Source organism: Pseudorca crassidens, chromosome 6 (genome assembly GCF_039906515.1).
Source record: "Pseudorca crassidens isolate mPseCra1 chromosome 6, mPseCra1.hap1, whole genome shotgun sequence".
In the NCBI taxonomy this organism is placed as follows: Eukaryota; Metazoa; Chordata; class Mammalia; order Artiodactyla; family Delphinidae; genus Pseudorca; species Pseudorca crassidens.
In genome coordinates this window covers 108,794,253-108,815,202 of record NC_090301.1, presented here as the reverse complement: position 1 = coordinate 108,815,202, position 20,950 = coordinate 108,794,253, and positions in this window count along the sequence as shown.

Sequence of the window (20,950 nt, the reverse complement as noted above, 5' to 3'; positions counted from 1 at the left end):
TTTTTCCTGAATATATTCAGGAAAAAACGCATACGCCCTTTTTGGCCAAGTGCATCATTGTGGACGTTCTGCCTCTTTTCCCATGCTTTCAATGAAATTCCAGTCTACCTCCTGAAATCGGTTTCCTGCAATTCTGCCCCGCTTTCAAGTCCTCTTGGCAGCCTTACTTCAGTATATTTTTGGACGATAGCTGTCATTTATAACTCTGCAGGTTTGTGAATTACAGTGCCCCTGAGCTCCTTTCTTCAACTCGCTTTCTTGTGAGCTGGCCGCAACACCGCAGGATGGCTTCAGGCCCTAATCTGGTTCCGGCATGGCACGCTGAGCCTTTGGTTATTTCCTCTGCCTGGTGGGAAATGAGAGATAAATTTGCCCGTCCAGACACCTCCAGCTAGTCTCTCATTGGTTCTCCCTATTCCTGTTCATCTTCCGCAGAAATTGCAAACTGGGTCAAACAGGAGGTTAAAGGCGCTGACTCTCCAAGTGGGGAGAGTGTTAGTAAAGCGTCTGGAACGTTGCACCCGAGTACCAGGGGAGGAAAACTGAGACATATTTGAACATGTCTCCCGTTCACACGGTTGATCATACTCTGGGTTCCACATGCATGTTTTAGCTGAAGGAAGAATACCTTAAACCTGGGTAGTTGAGACCCGTGTAATGGGTACCATGCAATATGACTTCAAAGGGTCTTCATTTGCTCACCGAACCTCTCCAATCCTATCACTGCTGCGTTTATGCCCTTGTACACATGCTTGATTCTCTTTTGGAGACATAGCAATCCATAGGATTTAAGATACTTACTAGTCAGGTACATTCTTAGGCGTTTAATATGGGGTGTTGAGTCCATTTCGTTGAGCAAGGAGTAGCTCTTGTCTATTCCATATTTGGCTTAAGGAACTTTATCTGTGCTCATTTCAATCTCTGGTTTTATGCAGCACCCCAACTCACCTTTCCCCTTAAGCAAGCATAAGTTGGTTTTCTAAATTTGAGACCCTCTTCTGTTTTGGAATTCATTTCCTGTGTAGCCAAGTTTACATTCTGTGTATTACTGATATCTTATGATGTTTCTTTTTCTGTGTGACTTATTTCAGTTAGAATCATCGTACCTGAATCCACTCATTATGCTGCTACGGGCCTGATGACATAGATTTCATTGCTGAGTGATACTGCATTGTACATAAGTACCACAAGTTCTTTATCCATTTTTCACTTTCTGTGATACTGAACTTGTTCGGTAAACGAGGTTCTTGTAAACAGAGGCGTCCCAAACTTTGGGGTGGCTGTGTCTTTTTTATTTTAATTTCCCTAAGCTATAGGACCATAAGTGGAAGTGCCCTAGGCTCTGTTGCTTTGTTTTTTAGATGTTTCAGGAAACACCATACACTTCTCCCGAGTGTCTGTTGGCAATTTACATCCCGCCCATCAGCATAACAAGGCTCCCAGTTCTCCATGGCCTGTCCTGCCTTTCTGGATTTTACACTTTTTTCAGATGGCCCTTTTGACCGGGGGGAAGTGAGACTTCATTGTAGTGCAGATTTCCTTTGCAAGCTTGCTTGGTTGGCCAAAAAGGGCGTATGCGTTTTTTCCTGAATATATTCAGGAAGAAACGCATACGCCCTTTTTGGCCAAGTGCATCATTGTGGACGTTCTGCCTCTTTTCCTATGCTTTCAATGCAATTCCAGTCTACCTCCTGAAATCGGTTTCCTGCAATTCTGCCCTGCTTTCAAGTCCTCTTGGCAGCCTTACTTCAGTATATTTTTGGACGATAGCTGTCATTTATAACTCTGCAGGTTTGTGAATTACAGTGCCCCTGAGCTCCTTTCTTCAACTCGCTTTCTTTTGAGCTGGCCGCAACACCGCAGGATGGCTTCAGGCCCTAATCTGGTTCCGGCACGGCACGCTGAGCCTTTGGTTATTTCCTCTTCCTGGTGGGAAATGAGAGTTAAATTTGCCCGTCCAGACACCTCCAGCTAGTCTCTCATTGGTTCTCGCTATTCCTGTTCATCTTCCGCAGAAATTGCAAACTGGGCCAAACAGGAGGTTAAAGGGACTGACTCTCCAAGTCGGGAGAGTGTTAGTAAAGCATCTGGAATGTTGCACCCGAGTACCAGGGTACAAAAACTGAGACATATTTGAACACATCTCCCGATCACATGGTTGATCATACTCTGGGTTCCACATGCATGTTTTAGCTGAAGGAAGAATACCTTAAACCTGGAGAGTTGAGACCCGTGGAATGGGTACCATGCAATATGACTTCAAAGGGTCTTCATTTGCTCACCGAACCTCTCCAATCCTATCACTGCTGCGTTTATCCCCCTGTACACATGCTTGATTCTCTTTTGGAGACATAGCATTCCATAGGTTTTAAGATACTTACTAGTCAGGTACATTCTTAGGCGTTTAATATGCGGTGTTGAGTCCATTTCGTTGAGCAAGGAGTAGCTCTTGTCTATTCCATATTTGGCTTAAGGAACTTTATCTGTGCTCATTTCAATCTCTGGTTTTATGCAGCACCCCAACTCACCTTTACCCTTAAGCAAGCATAAGTTGGTTTTCTAAATTTGAGACCCTGTTCTGTTCTGTAATTCAGTTCCTGTGTAGCCAAGTTTACATTCCGTGTATTACTGATATCTTATGATGTTTCTTTTTCTGTGTGACTTATTTCCGTTAGAATCATCATACCTGAATCCACTCATTGTGCTGCTACGGGCCTGATGACATAGATTTCATTGCTGAGTGATATTGCTTTGTAAGTAAATACCACAACTTCTTTATCCATTTTTCACTTTCTGCGATGTTGAACTTGTACTGTAAACGAGGTTCTTGTAAACAGAGCCGTTCCAAACTTTGGGGTGGCTGTGTCTTTTTGATTTTAATTTCCGTAAGCTATAGGACCAGAAGTGGAAGTGCCCTAGGCTCTGTTCCTTTGTTTTTTAGATGTTTCAGGAAACACCATACATTCTCCTGAGTGTCTGTTGGCAATTTACATCCCGCCCATCAGCATAACAAGGCTCCCAGTTCTCCATGGCCTGTCCTGCCTTTCTAGATTTTACACTTTTTTCAGATGGCCCTTTTGACCGGGGGGAAGTGAGACTTCATTGTAGTGCAGATTTCCTTTGCAAGCTTGCTTGGTTGGCCAAAAAGGGCGTATGCGTTTTTTCCTGAATATATTCAGGAAAAAACGCATACGCCCTTTTTGGCCAAGTGCATCATTGTGGACGTTCTGCCTCTTTTCCTATGCTTTCAATGCAATTCCAGTCTACCTCCTGAAATCGGTTTCCTGCAATTCTGCCCCGCTTTCAAGTCCTCTTGGCAGCCTTACTTCAGTATATTTTTGGACGATAGCTGTCATTTATAACTCTTCAGGTTTGTGCATTACAGTGCCCCTGAGCTCCTTTCTTCAACTCGCTTTCTTGTGACCTGGCCGCAACACCGCAGGATGGCTTCAGGCCCTAATCTGGTTCTGGCACGGCACGCTGAGCCTTTGGTTAATTCCTCTTCCTGGTGGGAAATGAGAGTTAAATTTTCCCGTCCAGACACCTCCAGCTAGTCTCTCATTGGTTCTCGCTATTCCTGTTCATCTTCCGCAGAAATTGCAAACTGGGCCAAACAGGAGGTTAAAGGGACTGACTCTCCAAGTCGGGAGAGTGTTAGTAAAGCGTCTGGAATGTTGCTCCCGAGTACCAGCGTACGAAAACTGAGACATATTTGAACACGTCTCCCGATCACACGGTTGATCATACTCTAGGTTCCACATGCATGTTTTAGCTGAAGGAAGAATACCTTAAACCTGGAGAGTTGAGACCCGTGGAATGGGTATCATGCAATATGATTTCAAAGGGTCTTCATTTGCTCACCGAACCTCTCCAATCCTATCACTGCTGCGTTTATGCCCCTGTACACACGTTTGATTCTCTTTTGGAGACATAGCAATCCATAGGTTTTAAGATACTTACTAGTCAGGTACATTCTTAGGCATTTAATATGGTGTGTTGAGTCCATTTCATTGAGCAAGGAGTAGCTCTTGTCTATTCCATATTTGGCTTAAGGAACTTTATCTGTGCTCATTTCAATCTCTGGTTTTATGCAGCACCCCAACTCACCTTTCCCCTTAAGCAAGCATAAGTTGGTTTTCTAAATTTGAGACCCTGTTCTGTTCTGTAATTCAGTTCCTGTGTAGCCAAGTTTACATTCCGTGTATTACTGATATCTTATGATGTTTCTTTTTCTGTGTGACTTATTTCAGTTAGAATCATTGTACCTGAATCCATTCATTATGCTGCTACGGGCCTGATGACATAGATTTCATTGCTGAGTGATACTGCATTGTACGTAAGTACCACAAGTTCTTTATCCATTTTTCACTTTCTGTGACATTGAACTTGTACGGTAAACGAGGTTCTTGTAAACAGAGGCGTCCCAAACTTTTGGGTGGCTATGTCTTTTTGATTTTAATTTCCGTAAGCTATAGGACCATAAGTGGAAGTGCCCTAGGCTCTGTTGCTTTGTTTTTTAGATGTTTCAGGAAACACCATACACTTGTCCCGAGTGTCTGTTGGCAATTTATATCCCGCCCATCAGCATAACAAGGCTCCCATTTCTCCATGGCCTGTCCTGCCTTTCTGGATTTTACACTTTTTTCAGATGGCCCTTTTGACCGGGGGGAAGTGAGACTTCATTGTAGTGCAGATTTCCTTTGCAAGCTTGCTTGGTTGGCCAAAAAGGGCGTATGCGTTTTTTCCTGAATATATTCAGGAAAAAACGCATACGCCCTTTTTGGCCAAGTGCATCATTGTGGACGTTCTGCCTCTTTTCCTATGCTTTCAATGCAATTCCAGTCTACCTCCTGAAATCGGTTTCCTGCAATTCTGCCCCGCTTTCAAGTCCTCTTGGCAGCCTTACTTCAGTATATTTTTGGACGATAGCTGTCATTTATAACTCTGCAGGTTTGTGAATTACAGTGCCCCTGAGCTCCTTTCTTCAACTCGCATTCTTGTGACCTGGCCGCAAAACCGCAGCATGGCTTCAGGCCCTAATCTGGTTCCGGCACGGCACGCTGAGCCTTTGGTTATTTCCTCTTCCTGGTGGGAAATGAGAGTTAAATTTGCCCGTCCAGACACCTCCAGCTAGTCTCTCATTGGTTCTCCCTATTCCTGTTCATCTTCCGCAGAAATTGCAAACTGGGCCAAACAGGAGGTTAAAGGCGCTGACTCTCCAAGTGGGGAGAGTGTTAGTAAAGCGTCTGGAATGTTGCACCCGAGTACCAGGGGAGGAAAACTGAGACATATTTGAACACATCTCCCGTTCACACGGTTGATCATACTCTGGGTTCCACATGCATGTTTTAGCTGAAGGAAGAATAACTTAAACCTGGAGAGTTGAGACCCGTGGAATGGGTACCATGCAATATGACTTCAAAGGGTCTTCATTTGCTCACCGAACCTCTCCAATCCTATCACTGCTGCGTTTATGCCCCTGTACACACGCTTGATTCTCTTTTGGAGACATAGCAATCCATAGGTTTTAAGATACTTACTAGTCAGGTACATTCTTAGGCGTTTAATATGGGGTGTTGAGTCCATTTCGTTGAGCAAGGAGTAGCTCTTGTCTATTCCATATTTGGCTTAAGGAACTTTATCTGTGCTCATTTCAATCTCTGGTTTTATGCAGCACCCCAACTCACCTTTCCCCTTAAGCAAGCATAAGTTGGTTTTCTAAATTTGAGACCCTCTTCTGTTTTGGAATTCAGTTCCTGTGTAGCCAAGTTTACATTCTGTGTATTACTGATATCTTATGACGTTTCTTTTTCTGTGTGACTTATTTCAGTTAGAATCATCGTACCTGAATCCACTCATTATGCTGCTACGGGCCTGATGACATAGATTTCATTGCTGAGTGATACTGCATTGTACATAAGTACCACAAGTTCTTTATCCATTTTTCACTTTCTGTGATACTGAACTTGTACGGTAAACGAGGTTCTTGTAAACAGAGGCGTCCCAATATTTGCGGTGGCTGTGTCTTTTTGATTTTAATTTCCCTAAGCTATAGGACCATAAGTGGAAGTGCCCTAGGCTCTGTTGCTTTGTTTTTTAGATGTTTCAGGAAACACCATACACTTCTCCCAAGTTTCTGTTGGCAATTTACATCCCGCCCATCAGTATAACAAGGCTTCCAGTTCTCCATGGCCTGTCCTGCCTTTCTGGATTTTTCACTTTCTTCAGATGGCCCTTTTGACCGGGGGGAAGTGAGACTTCATTGTAGTGCAGATTTCCTTTGCAAGCTTGCTTGGTTGGCCAAAAAGGGCGTATGCGTTTTTTCCTGAATATATTCAGGAAAAAACGCATACGCCCTTTTTGGCCAAGTGCATCATTGTGGACGTTCTGCCTCTTTTCCTATGCTTTCAATGCAATTCCAGTCTACCTCCTGAAATCGGTTTCCTGCAATTCTGCCCCGCTTTCAAGTCCTCTTGGCAGCCTTACTTCAGTATATTTTTGGACGATAGCTGTCATTTATAACTCTGCAGGTTTGTGAATTACAGTGCCCCTGAGCTCCTTTCTTCAACTCGCATTCTTGTGACCTGGCCGCAACACCGCAGCATGGCTTCAGGCCCTAATCTGGTTCCGGCACGGCACGCTGAGCCTTTGGTTATTTCCTCTTCCTGGTGGGAAATGAGAGTTAAATTTGCCCGTCCAGACACCTCCAGCTAGTCTCTCATTGGTTCTCGCTATTCCTGTTCATCTTCCGCAGAAATTGCAAACTGGGCCAAACAGGAGGTTAAAGGCGCTGACTCTCCAAGTGGGGAGAGTGTTAGTAAAGCGTCTGGAATGTTGCACCCGAGTACCAGGGGAGGAAAACTGAGGCATTTGAACACGTCTCCCGTTCACACGGTTGATCATACTCTGGGTTCCACATGCATGTTTTAGCTGAAGGAAGAATACCTTAAACCTGGAGAGTTGAGACCCGTGGAATGGGTACCATGCAATATGACTTCAAAGGGTCTTCATTTGCTCACTGAACCTCTCCAATCCTGTCACAGCTGTGTTTATGCCCCTGTACACACGCTTGATTCTCTTTCAGACATAGCCATCCATACGTTTTAAGATTCTTACTAGTCAGGTATATTCTTAGGCGTTTAATATGGGGTGTTGAGTCCATTTCGTTGAGCAAGGAGTAGCTCTTGTCTATTCCATATTTGGCTTAAGGAACTTTATCTGTGCTCATTTCAAACTCTAGTTTTATGCAGCACCCCAACTCACCTTCCCCCTCAAGCAAGCATAAGTTGGTTTTCTAAACTTGAGACCCTGTTCTGTTTTGTAATTCAGTTCATGTGTAGCCAAGTTCACATTCTGTGTATTAGTGATACCTTATGATGTTTCTTTTCTGTGTGACTTATTTCAGTTAGAATCATCATACCTGAATCCACTCATTATGGTGCTACGGGCCTGATGACATAGATTTCATTGCTGAGTGTTATTGCATTGTACGTAAGTACCACAACTTCTTTATCCATTTTTCACTTTCTGCGATATTGAACTTGTACCGTAAACGAGGTTCTTGTAAACAGAGCCGTCCCAAACTTTGGGGTGGCTGTGTCTTTTTGATTTTAATTTCCCTAAGCTATAGGACCATAAGTGGAAGTGCCCTAGGCTCTGTTGCTTTGTTTTTTAGATGTTTCAGGAAACACCATACACTTCTCCCGAGTGGCTGTTGGCAATTTACATCCCGCCCATCAGCATAAGAAGGCTCCCAGTTCTCCATGGCCTTTGGTGCCTTTATGGATTTTACACTTTTTTCAGATGGCCCTTTTGACCCGGTGGAAGTGAGACTTCATTGTAGTGCAGATTTCCTTTGCCAGCTTACTTGGTTGGCCAAAAAGGGCGTATGCGTTTTTTCCTGAATATATTCAGGAAAAAACGCATACGCCCTTTTTGGCCAAGTGCATCATTGTCGAGGTTCTGACTCTCTTCATATGTTTTCAATGCAATTCCAGTCTACCTACTGAAATCGGTTTCCTGCAATTCTGCCTTGCTTTCAATGCCTCTTCATAGCCTTACCTCAATATATTTTTTGAAAATAGTTGGCCTTTATAACTCTGCAGGTTTTTGAATTGCAGTGGCCCTTAGCTCCATTTTTCAGCTCTTATTTTTGTGGTCTTGCCCCATAACCACAGGATACCTTGAAGCCCTATTTTTCTTCTGGGGCACCTTGCTGTGCCTTTGGTTAATTCTTCTTACTGATGTGACATTAGAGTGACATGTGCCCATTGAAACCGCTACAGCTAGTTTCTCACTGGTTCCCCCTATTCCCATTCATCCTCCGCACTAACTGCAGACTGTGCAATACCAGAACTTAAAGGCATTGACTCTCCATGTGGGGATGTTGTTAGTAAAGTGGCTGGAATGTCGATCCGGAGCCCCAGGAGAGGAAAAATGAGGTGCGTTTTAGAAACCTTTCCCGATCATATGGTATACCAGTCGCTGGGTTTCCCAAGCATGGTTTAGCTGTAGAAGATTCCCTTCAACCTGGAGTGTTGGGACCCTTGGAATGAGTAGCATGAAGTATTGCATTAAACTTTCGGCAGTTGCTCACCAAAGCTCACCAATCCTCTCAGCCCCAAGTGTCCAGCCTTATGTCTTATCCAGCTGTGGGTTTATATGTGGTCAATCCAGGTTGCATCACAGCCCCTGAGCGAATTTTGTAAGAATTTTTCTCTCTTTCATTGTTTCAGCGTTTTGTTTTTAAAATTTATTTCTATAATGGGGTTTAGCTCATTTTCACTGCTGTGTTTGTGCCGCTCTGCACACACTTGATTCCCTTATGGAGATATATCAATACATGGGTTTTAAGATTCTTATTACTCAGATATATTTCTCTGCGGTGTATAGGGTGTGTTGAGGCCAGTTCATTGAGCAAGGTGTAGATCTTGTCTAATACCTATTTGGTTTATTGAACGGTATCTGTGCTAATTTCAAACTCTGGTTTTATGCATCACCCCACCTCTCCTTTCCCCTTAAGCTGACATAAGTGTGTTTTCTAAATGTGAGACACTGTTCTGTTCTGTAATTCATTTCTTGTGCAGCCATATTTACCCTCCCTCTATAAGTGATATCTTATGATATGTTTCTTTTTCTGTTTGACTTATTTCAAGTAGTATTATCGGACCTAAATCCACTCTTTATCCTTCTACTAGCCTTATTACATTGATTTCATGGTGAAGAGATATTCCATTGTACATAAGTACCACATCTTCTTTATCCATTGTTCTCTTTCCTGGGATATTTAAGGTGTACTGAAGTTGAGGTTCTTGTAAACAGAGTAGCCCTAAACTGTGGTGTGCTTGTGTCTTGTTGATTTTTAGACTTCCCTAGATATACTCCCATGATTGGAAGTGTCCTATGCTCTGTAGCTCTGTTTTTTAGATGATTTAGGAACCACCATACACTTCTCCAGAGTGGCTCTCGGCAGTTCACACACTGCCCATCAGCGTATAAAGGCTCCCTGTTCTCCATGGCCTGTCCTGCATTTCTGGTTTTTACAATTTTTTAGGATGGCCCTTTTGACTGGTGGGAAATGAGACTTCTTTGTTGTGCACATTTGCATTGCTTGCTTGCTTCGTTGCCCATAAAGTGCGTATGCGTTTTTTTCCTGGATATAATCAGGAAAAAACGCATACGTCCTTTTGGGCCAACTGCATCATTGTCGAAATTCTGCCGCTTTTCATGTGCGTTAAAGACGAGTCCAATCTATCTCTTGAAATCTGTTTCTTGCAATTCTGTCTTGCATTCAGATCCTCTTCTTTGCCTTACCTCAACATATTTTTGGACGTTAGTTTTCATTTATAACTCTGCAGGTTTGTGAATTGCAGTGACCCTGAGCTCCATTTTTTAAGTTGCTCTTTTGTGAGCTGGCCTCAAACCCGCAGGATTGCTTCAGGCCCTATTTTGGCTCCGGCGAGGCAGGCTGAGCCTTTCTTTAATTCTTATTCTTAATGGGAAATTAGAGTGATATGTGCCCGTCCAAACCCCTACAACTATTCTCTCATTGGTTCCCCCTCTTCCCGTTCATCCTCCTCACAATTTGCAAAATGTGTGAAACAGAAGTTTAAATGTGCTGATTCTCCAAGTGGGGAGATTCTAAGTAGCGTGGCTGGAATGGTGAACAGGAGCACCAGGAGAGGATAAATGAGGTGCATTTTAGACACATCTCCCGATCACATGGTGTACAGTCCTCTGGGTTTTCCATGCATGTTTTAGCTGTAGGAAGATCCCTTGAACCTGCAGATTTGGGACCCATTGAATGGGTACCAGGTAGTATTACTTTAAAGGGTGTGCATTTCCTCACCCAACCTCACATTTCTCTTAGCGCAAACAGTTTCCAGCCTTATGTCTCATCCTGCTGTGGGTCTAGATGTGTTCAATCCATGTTGCATCACCGTCCCTGAGGAAAAGTTGTAAGAGGTTTTCTCTGTCTCTCTGTTGTTTATTTTTTTCAATTTATTACTATATTGGTTACAGCTGATTTTCAAAGCTCTGTTTCTTGCTGCTGTACATCCACTTGATTCACGTACAGAGAGACATCAATAAATTCTTTTTCAGATTCTTACCAGTCGTATATATTCTTTTCCGGTGACTTGAGTGTGCTGAGTGCAGTTCTTTTAGCTACCGTGTAGGCCTTGTTGATTATCAGTTTGGTATTTGGAATGGTATCTTTGCTAATTTCAACCTCCTGGATGATGCCTCACCCCTCCCCACCTTTCCCGTTTAGCAGCCTTATGCGTGTTTTCTACATATTTGACTATGTTTTTGTTTTGTAATTTATTTCATGTGTAGCCATTTTGGATTCCACCTTTAAGTGATAGCTTATGATATGTGTCTTTTTCTTTTTGAATTCTGTCACTTAGAATGATCATACGTAACTCCTCGGGAGTTGTTACAACTGGCCATATTTCATTGATTTCCAGGCTGAATAATATTCCACTCTACCTAAGTACCACATCTCTATCCATTTTTTCCCTCCAGAGACATTTAAGTTATATCCTAGTCGAGGATCTTTTAAACAGAGAGGGGGTAAACATTGGGGTGCCTGTGTCCTCTCGATTTTTGTTTTTCCCAAGATATACGCCCATGAGTGCAAGTGCCCTATGCTCTGTAGCTCATTTTTTAGATGCTTTAGTAAACACAATACACTTCTCCAGAATGGCCGTTGGCAATATACATTTCCACTATAAGTCTCACAGGGCTCCCTCTTCTCGTTGCCCTGTCCTGCATTTCTGTTGTTTACGCTTTATGAGGATGGCTCTTCTGACTGATGCGAAGTGATATCTTTTGTAGTATTGACTTCCAGTGCCCACCTGTTTGGTTGGCTAAAAAAGTGTATGCCCTTTTCTTGAATATATACAGAAAAAAACGCATACACCCTTTTTGGCCAACTGCAATGTTGGCAATGTTCAGCTCCTTTTCTTGTGCTTAATGGCGAGTCCTTTCTACCTCCTCAAATCCCTTTCCTGCCATTCTCCCTTGCTTACAAGTCCTTTTCTTTGACTTTCCTCAAGACATTTTTCAGTGATGGATATTTTCAACTCTGCAGTTTTGTGAATTTTACTGCCCCTGAGTTCCATTGTTCAACTTGTGTTTATGGGAACTGGCCACAAAGCAGCGGGATTTCCTCAAGCCCTATACTGTTTCCATGGGCAACCCTAGCCTTTGGTCAATTCGTCTTCCTGATTGGAAATTAGAGTGACATGTGCCTGTCTGAACACCTAGGACTTGTCTCTCATTGTTCCTCATCCTTCCACTTCATCCTCTGGACAAATTCCAAACTGTACGCAACAGGATGTTGACAGTGCTGACATCTCCAAGTGGGGAGACTGTTAGTAAAGACGCTGGAGGGGTGAACCCGAGCACCAGGAGATGAGGAGATGAGATGCCTTTTCCAAACTCTTCCCGATCAGACGGTATACCATCCTCTGGGTGTGACAGACATGTTTTAGCAGTAGGAAGAGTCCCATTCATGTAAGGAGAACACCAGGGCTTTTTCAAAATCAGTGTCTCCCCGAAACCCAAACTGGGGAAGTTTTTAAGCTACGGCTACACATATGTTCATTAAGGGCCTTGGGAAGTAGGCAGAGTCCAAACTTTAGATAATTGAAGTCTTCAGGGTCAGAAGCACTCACCACCACCTTCCCTTAGGCTACACTTTAACTGTCATTGATAGATGATGTCAATAAAAATATCTATTCTTTTTCAGATTATTTCCCCTTATAGGTTATTGCAAAATGTTGAGTGTAGTTCCCTGTGCTATACAGTAGTTCCTTGTTGATGATCTATTTTATACATAGCAGTGTGTATGTGTTAATTCCAAACTGTTAATTTATCCCTCCTCCCACCTTTCCCCTTTGGTAATAATAAATTATAAGATTTTATACTTCTCAGAAATGGGGGAGCTGAAAGAGAGGTATCATTTTCAATGGAAAAGCATTTAAAACAGGATTGAAGGTTTAACCAAGATTATTAGATGTACATCCTTGGAAAGAAATCACTTCGTTTCTCTAATATTGACCTGACAAATAAGACAAACCTTTTCACTGAACTTGCTTATAAAAAGTGATGGAAATATCAAATGGAAGTGTTAAAAACATCTTATTTTACCCGAGCCTTATACACTGTTCTATGTTAACTACAGTTTGGCTCACACATCTGTTCATTGAGGTTACAATAGTCTCAATTTCTGTTACTGATCCTCCAGAGTGGACCCCAACAAGTGTCCCCCTGCCCAGTGTCATTGGGGCCAACAGATCGAGACTGAGTTTGGTTCACAAGCAAAGGAAACTTTATATTTTGATCAGAGAATGGAGAGGTGAGAGCATGCACTACCCCGTGGGCTGTGGGCTGGGCTGCTGTGTAGAGATCCTGTCAGAGTCAGTGGGAGGGAGGGAGGGGGCGGAGCTCTCGAGGGCCGGGTTGGCTGTAGCTCAGGCTCTATATCGTGGAGTCTGCACTGGGCCCCAGGAGCTGAGGTGTCGACCCAGCCATTCTGCACTAGGAAATCTGGTCTGAAGTGCCGGGTGTGGAACCTCTGCATGCGGGACCCTAGGAGCACGTGAAATTAGACAAAGCACAAAGGATAAAAAAGGTTAGACTTGACTTTATTGCCCAGATTCTATTTTTATCTCCCAGGGATTTTTAATGGGCTTTGCTGGGGACAAACCCCTCCTCTGCTTTTTGTCCCGTTCCTCATTCTTGGAGTGCTGAGGGTGCAGACCCTTCTTCTGTAACTGCTGAGTGCTGAGTTGGGAGCCCTCATACCCTGGGGCGAGGGTCAGAGCTTCTCCCCAGCAGCCTCCCGGTGACGTTGATTGTCCCCAGGACCCCTGCCTCCCTGCTCGTCCACCTGAGCACCAGCATTGGAAGTGTTATAGATTCTAATGACCTTTAAGGGTCCAGGAAAGAGATGTGCAGAGACGCTGTGGGGGCCGGTTTCACCCCGCCCCACATTTGTTTGGCCACCTTAGGCTGGCCGTTTCTGCCAGCCTAGATGCTCTGACCAGTAGTCTGCGCTTTCTTCAATTAGGCCCCTGAATTAACGTACAAACAGCACCAGGTGTCAGAGCCCTGCCCGCTCAACTCCCAGACAGTCCAGGGTCAGTGGTGATCAAGGACCATGATGGCCACTGAGTCAACAGCCTTTTGAAGTAAACAGGAGTCCAGCCGGTCTTATTGGCCACCATCATCACGGTGTCTGTAGGCTTTTCTATGGTGACAGTGTGGTATACTGTTCCCCCGCCAAGATTATTAGCTCCCCTCTGGGTGCAGTAAGTCCTGCAAGCAGTAGTCTACTCTTTTGGGACACACTCTTGTTGTTTTATGAGAGAAACTCCAGGTCAAGTGATGTTCACACGAGTCGTCATGGTGCCCTGTTGCCCCCGGTTATCTCTCTGGATGTTGGAGTTGGAGGGCCTCCTCACTCGAGGTCGGTGTGCCCACGGAGCGAACCCTGCAACTTCAGGGCATGGTTGGTGGTTAGGATCACCATGTGGGGTCCTTTTCCCTTAGGAGGGAGGTGGCCTTTTGGGCTGCTGATTTCCAGGTTTTTAGATACCGCCAGTATCTTGGCCAGATGTGGCAGTGGGCCAAGCCCCTTAGTGACCGTAGTTTATCCTACCTGGATGGCATTCTTGCATTGTTCCATTTCAAGTGGTCCCAGTTTTTGCACTAATTCTCCAATGGCGATTCACCTTTCACCGGGAATGTAAAGGTCAAAGGGTTTAGCTAAATTAGGGAGTTCCAGGGCAAGGGTCTGAATTGACTGCTCTTTCCATTCTTGAAAGGCCACTTCTGGATTCTATTCAAAAGGATCATCATCTTTTCCTTTCAGTGTTTCATATAGAGGCCCAGCTAGTAGACTGTAGTTAGGGATCCAGAAGCAGCAAACCCTGGCCTCCCCAGGAACCCCTAAGCTGTCTTCTAGTTTTAGAAAGGGGTAAGGCTGAAAATGGTTTCTTCCCTTTCCTGGGATGGGCTTCTCCGACCTTCTGTGAGAATGAAGCCCAGGCAGGTCACTGCAGTCTGTGATATTTGAGCTTTTTCTTGGACAACTTCTATCCTTTATTGGCTTGGTAGTTCAGAGGCCTCCTTAGTAGGGCTAGCGATCAGAATGTCGCCTGCATATTGAAGGAGGGTTTCCTTTTCCAGAGGTAGAACTTTTAGGTCTTTAGCTAAGCTTTCCCCAAAGATGGTGTGGGAATTTTTGCACCCTTGGGGCCGAACGGCCCGGAAGTATTGTTTTAGTTGTATGTTGAGTCCTGCCACTCACAAGCCAAAATTTCTTGTGACTCTGGGACTAATGGAATACAAAAGAAGGCATCATTGAAGACTAATACAGAATACCATGTCCTGGTGGTTGGTAGAATGACCAGCAGGGTGTAGGAATTAGGAGCAACTGGAGGTATATCCTCGGTGGCTTCACTGACTGTCCTGACATCCTTTACCAGGTCCCCAGCAGCTCATGGGACTCTCGTGGTCAGACCAATCCCAGAATATGGAGCTCACCTGGGCAGGTACCCCACCCCCACCCCAGCCCACGGAGCTCTCGTGGTCAGGCCCCTCCCAGGATACAGAGCTACCCTTGCAGGTACCGTGGCAGGGCTGGGCACACAGGAACCGTGCACATAGCCCTCATTGCAGAGCACCCCCAGCTCACCTGTCGCTCAGAGCTGACACAGAGCACCTCAGAGCAGGACTTGAACTAACAAACAGCAGCTGTGACAGGTCTGTAACCCTGGGCATCACTCCGTGAGGCCTCCCTCCACCTGGTCTTCCAGAGACTTCCACTGCACCCGGGGCACCAGGCCTCTGTCTCCAACCACCACCCACCCCTCCTCTCCCTGACTCCTGGGTTCCTCTCATTAGGAGAGGGTTTTCTTGAAGTTGTCTCCCACTCATGGGCCAGATAAAATGATTAGAAAACAAGCCAAAGCTGCAGCCCCTTGTCTATCCTGACTCTCAGGAGCCCACACCTGTTCCTTGGACCTGGCCGGTTCAGCAAGTTCCATTTTCTGCAACTGTGAGCCCCTGAGGGGTGATGATTGGCTGACCTGGGCAGCCTTACCGTGCCGGCCAGCCCTCCCCAGGTGTGCCTGGGTTGAGATCAATATAAATACCACTCCAGGCAGCAAGAGCCCCTGCAGCCGTGCCTGACGCCATTTTCTCTGCCCTGTCAGCAGTCTCGGGGCTGGGCTGGTGGGAGGGAGTGAGAGGCCACGGCTTTGTGGGTGGCCCAGTGTGAGTGGGGCTCTGCTGGACTTTCTGCAGCAGTTGCCAGGCTGCCACCTGCTAAAGAAGAGGATGTGTCACCCATACCTGCTGCTGGAATTTCTCCCTGGGCAGAGGTGAGGAAGGAAAAAAGCAGTGGGGGCAGGGACAGGACGGGTATCTCAGGCAGGGAAATGGAAATCTTCCAGAAGAGCACCCAGGGCCAGGACCATCCTGGCTGGCCTGCAGGCACCAAGTCGGCCGGCATGCTGTCACTCGTGTGGCTCTATGGCCCTTCCTCTAGGCTTTCAAGTCCTTGTATATATTCAGGTGTTTTACCTGGGACGGGTGGGAATAGTTCAGCAGCAACTGGCCTGGGGCTCAGCTCACGTTTACTCACAGATGCCTCGGCACGGTGCCCCAGCTTTGCAATGAGGACGCTTGTTGCGTGGGGGCTGCTGGCTGAATGGGAGACGATTCCCCACCACTGACCAACTTCAGAATTGTTTACAACTGGAGCAAGTGCCCTGATACGGTTTTCCTCTGTGTAACTGGTGGGTTCTGTGTTTTTTTCTCTTTTTCGTTTTTGGTTCAAGGTAGATTTTATTCCTCTTTTTTGTATTTACAGATATAAGCATGGAAATAATTTATTCATATAAATACATGTATGTGCAGGGAATAATTGTTTTTTCTGTTTTATTTTTTAAATTTTATTTCTTTTTAATTTTGAATTTTATTTTATATTTTTATACAGCAGGTTCTTATTGGTTATCTATTTTATACATATAAATGTATACATGCCAATCCCAGTCTCTCAACTCCTCCCATCACCACCCCCCCCAACAGCTTTCCCCCCTTGTTGTCCATACGTTTGTTGTCTACATCTGTTGCTCTATTTATGCCTTGCAAAATGGTTAATCTGTACAGTTTTTCTAGGTTCCACATATATGCATGAATATACAAGATTTGTTTTTCTCTTTCTGACTTACTTCACTCTGTATGACAGTCTCTAGATCCATCGACGTCTCTACAAATGACCCAATTTCATTCCTTTTCATGGCTTAGTAATATTCCATTTTATATATGTACCACAGCTTTATGCATTCGTCTGTCTGTGGGCATTTAGGTTGCTTCCATTACCTCGATATTGTAAATAGTGATGCAATGAACATTGCGGTGAATGACTCTTTTTGATTTATGGTTTTGTCTGGGTATATGTCCAGTACTGGGATTGCTGTATCATATGGTAATTCTATTGTTAGTTTCTTAAGAAATTCCATATTGTTCTCCATAATGACTGTATCAATTTATATTCCCAACAATAGTGGAAGAGGGTTCCTTTTCGCCACACCCTTTCCAGCATTTTTTGTTTGTAGATTTTCTATGATGCCTATTCTACCAGGTGTGAGGTGATACCTCATTGTTGAATCCATTTCGTTGAGCAAGGGGTAGGTCTTGTCTATTACATATTTGGCTTATGGAACGGTATCTGTGCTAATTTCAAACTCTGCTTTCATGCAGCACCCCAACTCACCTTCCCCCTTAAGCAGGCATAAGTTGGTTTTCTAAACTTGAGACCCTGTTCTGTTTTGTAATTCAGTTCATGTGTAGCCAAGTTCACATTCCGTGTATTAGTGATACCTTATGATGTTTCTTTTTCTGTGTGACTTATTTCACTTAGAATCATCGTGCCTCAATCCACTCATTATGCTGGCACGGGCCTGATGACATAGATTTCATTGCTGAGTGGTATTCTGTTGTACATAAGTACCGCAACTTCTTTATCCATTATTTGCTCTCTGGGATATTTAACTTGTGCCGTAGAAGAGATTTCTGTAAAAAGAGCCGTCCCAAATTTTGGGGTGGCTGTGTCTTTTTGATTTTAATTTCCCTAAGCTATAGGACCATAAGTGGAAGTGCCCTTGGCTCTGTTGCTTTGTTTTCTAGGTGTTTCAGGAAACACCATACACTTCTCCCGAGTGTCTGTTGGCAATGTACATCCCGCCCATCAGCATAACAAGGCTCCCAGTTCTCCATGGCCTGTCCTGCCTTTCTGGATTTTACACTTTTTTCAGATGGCCCTTTTGACCGGGGGGAAGTGAGACTTCATTGTAGTGCAGATTTCCTTTGCAAGCTTGCTTGGTTGGCCAAAAAGGGCGTATGCGTTTTTTCCTGAATATATTCAGGAAAAAACGCATACGCCCTTTTTGGCCAAGTGCATCATTGTGGACGTTCTGCCTCTTTTCCTATGCTTTCAATGCAATTCCAGTCTACCTCCTGAAATCAGTTTCCTGCAATTCGGCCCCGCTTTCAAGTCCTCTTGGCAGCCTTACTTCAGTATATTTTTGGACGATAGCTGTCATTTATAACTCTGCAGGTTTGTGAATTACAGTGCCCCTGAGCTCCTTTCTTCAACTCGCTTTCTTGTGACCTGGCCGCAACACCGCAGGATGGCTTCAGGCCCTAATCTGGTTCCGGCATGGCATGCTGAGCCTTTGTTTATTTCCTCTTCCTGGTGGGAAATGAGAGTTAAATTTGCCCGTCCAGACACCTCCAGCTAGTCTCTCATTGGTTCTCGCTATTCCTGTTCATCTTCCGCAGAAATTGCAAACTGGGCCAAACAGGAGGTTAAAGGGACTGACTCTCCAAGTCGGGAGAGTGTTAGTAAAGCGTCTGGAATGTTGCACCCGAGTACCAGGGTACGAAAACTGAGACATATTTGAACACGTCTCCCGATCACATGGTTGATTATACTCTAGTTTCCACATGCATGTTTTAGCTGAAGGAAGAATACCTTAAACCTGGGTAGTTGAAACCCGTGGTTGGGTACCATGCAATATGACTTCAAAGGGTCTTCATTTGCTCACCGAACTTCTCCAATCCTATCATTGCTGCCTTTATGACCCTGTACACATGCTTCATTCTCTTTTGGAGACATAGCAATCCATAGGTTTTAAGATACTTACTAGTCAGGTACATTCTTAGGCGTTTAATATGCGGTGTTGAGTCCATTTCGTTGAGCAAGGAGTAGCTCTTGTCTATTCCATATTTGGCTTAAGGCACTTTATCTGTGCTCATTTCAATCTCTGGTTTTATGCAGCACCCCAACTCAGCTTTACCCTTAAACAAGCATAAGTTGGGTTTCTAAATTTGAGACCCTGTTCTGTTCTGTAATTCAGTTCCTGTGTAGCCAAGTTTACATTCCATGTATTACTGATATCTTATGATGTTTCTTTTTCTGTGTGACTTATTTCAGTTAGAATCATCATCCCTAAATCCACTCATTGTGCTGCTAAGGGCCTGATGACATAGATTTCATTGCTGAGTCATATTGCTTTGTAAGTAAATACCACAACTTCTTTATCCATTTTTCACTTTCTGCGATGTTGAACTTGTACTGTAAACGAGGTTCTTGTAAACAGAGCCATTCCAAACTTTGGGGTGGCTGTGTCTTTTTGATTTTAATTTCCGTAAGCTATAGGACCATAAGTGGAAGTGCCCTAGGCTCTGTTGCTTTGTTTTTTAGATGTTTCAGGAAACACCATACACTTCTCCCGAGTGGCTGTTGGCAATGTACATCCCGCCCATCAGCATAACAAGGCTCCCAGTTCTCCATGGCTTGTCCTGCCTTTCTGGATTTTACACTTTTTTCAGATGGCCCTTTTGACGGGGGGGAAGTGAGACTTCATTGTAGTGCAGATTTCCTTTGCAAGCTTGCTTGGTTGGCCAAAAAGGGCGTATGCGTTTTTTCCTGAATATATTCAGGAAAAAATGCATACGCCCTTTTTGGCCAACTGCATCATTGTGGACGTTCTGCCTCTTTTCCTATGCTTTCAATGCAATTCCTGTCTACCTCCTGAAATCGGTTTCCTGCAATTCTGCCCCCTTTCAAGTCCTCTTGGGAGCCTTACTTCAGTATATTTTTGGACGATAGCTGTCATTTATAACTCTGCAGGTTTGTGAATTACAGTGCCCCTGAGCTCCTTTCTTCAACTCGCTTTCTTGTGAGCTGGCCGCAACACCGCAGGATTGCTTCAGGCCCTAATCTGGTTCCGGCATGGCACGCTGAGCCTTTGGTTAATTCCTCTTCCTGGTGGGAAATGACAGTTAAATTTGCCCGTCCAGACACCTCCAGCTAGTCTCTCATTGGTTCTCCCTATTCCTATTCATCTTCCGCAGAAATTACAAACAGGGCCAAACAGGAGTTTAAAGGCACTGACTCTCCAAGTCGGGAGAGTGTTAGTAAAGCGTCTGGAATGTTGCACCCGAGTACCAGGGGACAAAAACTGAGACATATTTGAACACGTCTCCCGATCACACGGTTGATCATACTCTGGGTTCCACATGCAGATTTTAGCTGAAGGAAGAATAACTTAAACCTGGAGAGTTGAGACCCGTGGAATGGGTACCATGCAATATGACTTCAAAGGGTCTTCATTTGCTCACTGAACCTCTCCAATCCTGTCACAGCTGTGTTTATGCCCCTGTACACACGCTTGATTCTCTTTCAGACATAGCCATCCATACGTTTTAAGATTCTTACTAGTCAGGTATATTCTTAGGCGTTTACTATGGGGTGTTGAGTCCATTTCGTTGAGCAAGCAGTAGCTCTTGTCTATTCCATATTTGGCTTAAGGAACTTTATCTGTGCTCATTTCAAACTCTAGTTTTATGCAGCACCCCAACTAACCTTCCCCCTTAAGCAAGCATAAGTTGGTTTTCTAAACTTGAGACCCTGTTCTGTTTTGTAATTCAGTTCATGTGTAGCCAAGTTCACATTCTGTGTATTAGTGATACCTTATGATGTTTCTTTTCTGTGTGACTTATTTCAGTTCGAATCATCATACCTGAATCCACTCATTATGGTGCTACGGGCCTGATGACATAGATTTCATTGCTGAGTGTTATTGCATTGTACGTAAGTACCACAACTTCTTTATCCATTTTTCACTTTCTGCGATATTGAACTTGTACCGTAAACGAGGTTCTTGTAAACAGAGCCGTCCCAAACTTTGGGGTGGCTGTGTCTTTTTGATTTTAATTTCCCTAAGCTATAGGACCATAAGTGGAAGTGCCCTAGGCTCTGTTGCTTTGTTTTTTAGATGTTTCAGGAAACACCATACACTTCTCCCGAGTGGCTGTTGGCAATTTACATCCCGCCCATCAGCATAAGAAGGCTCCCAGTTCTCCATGG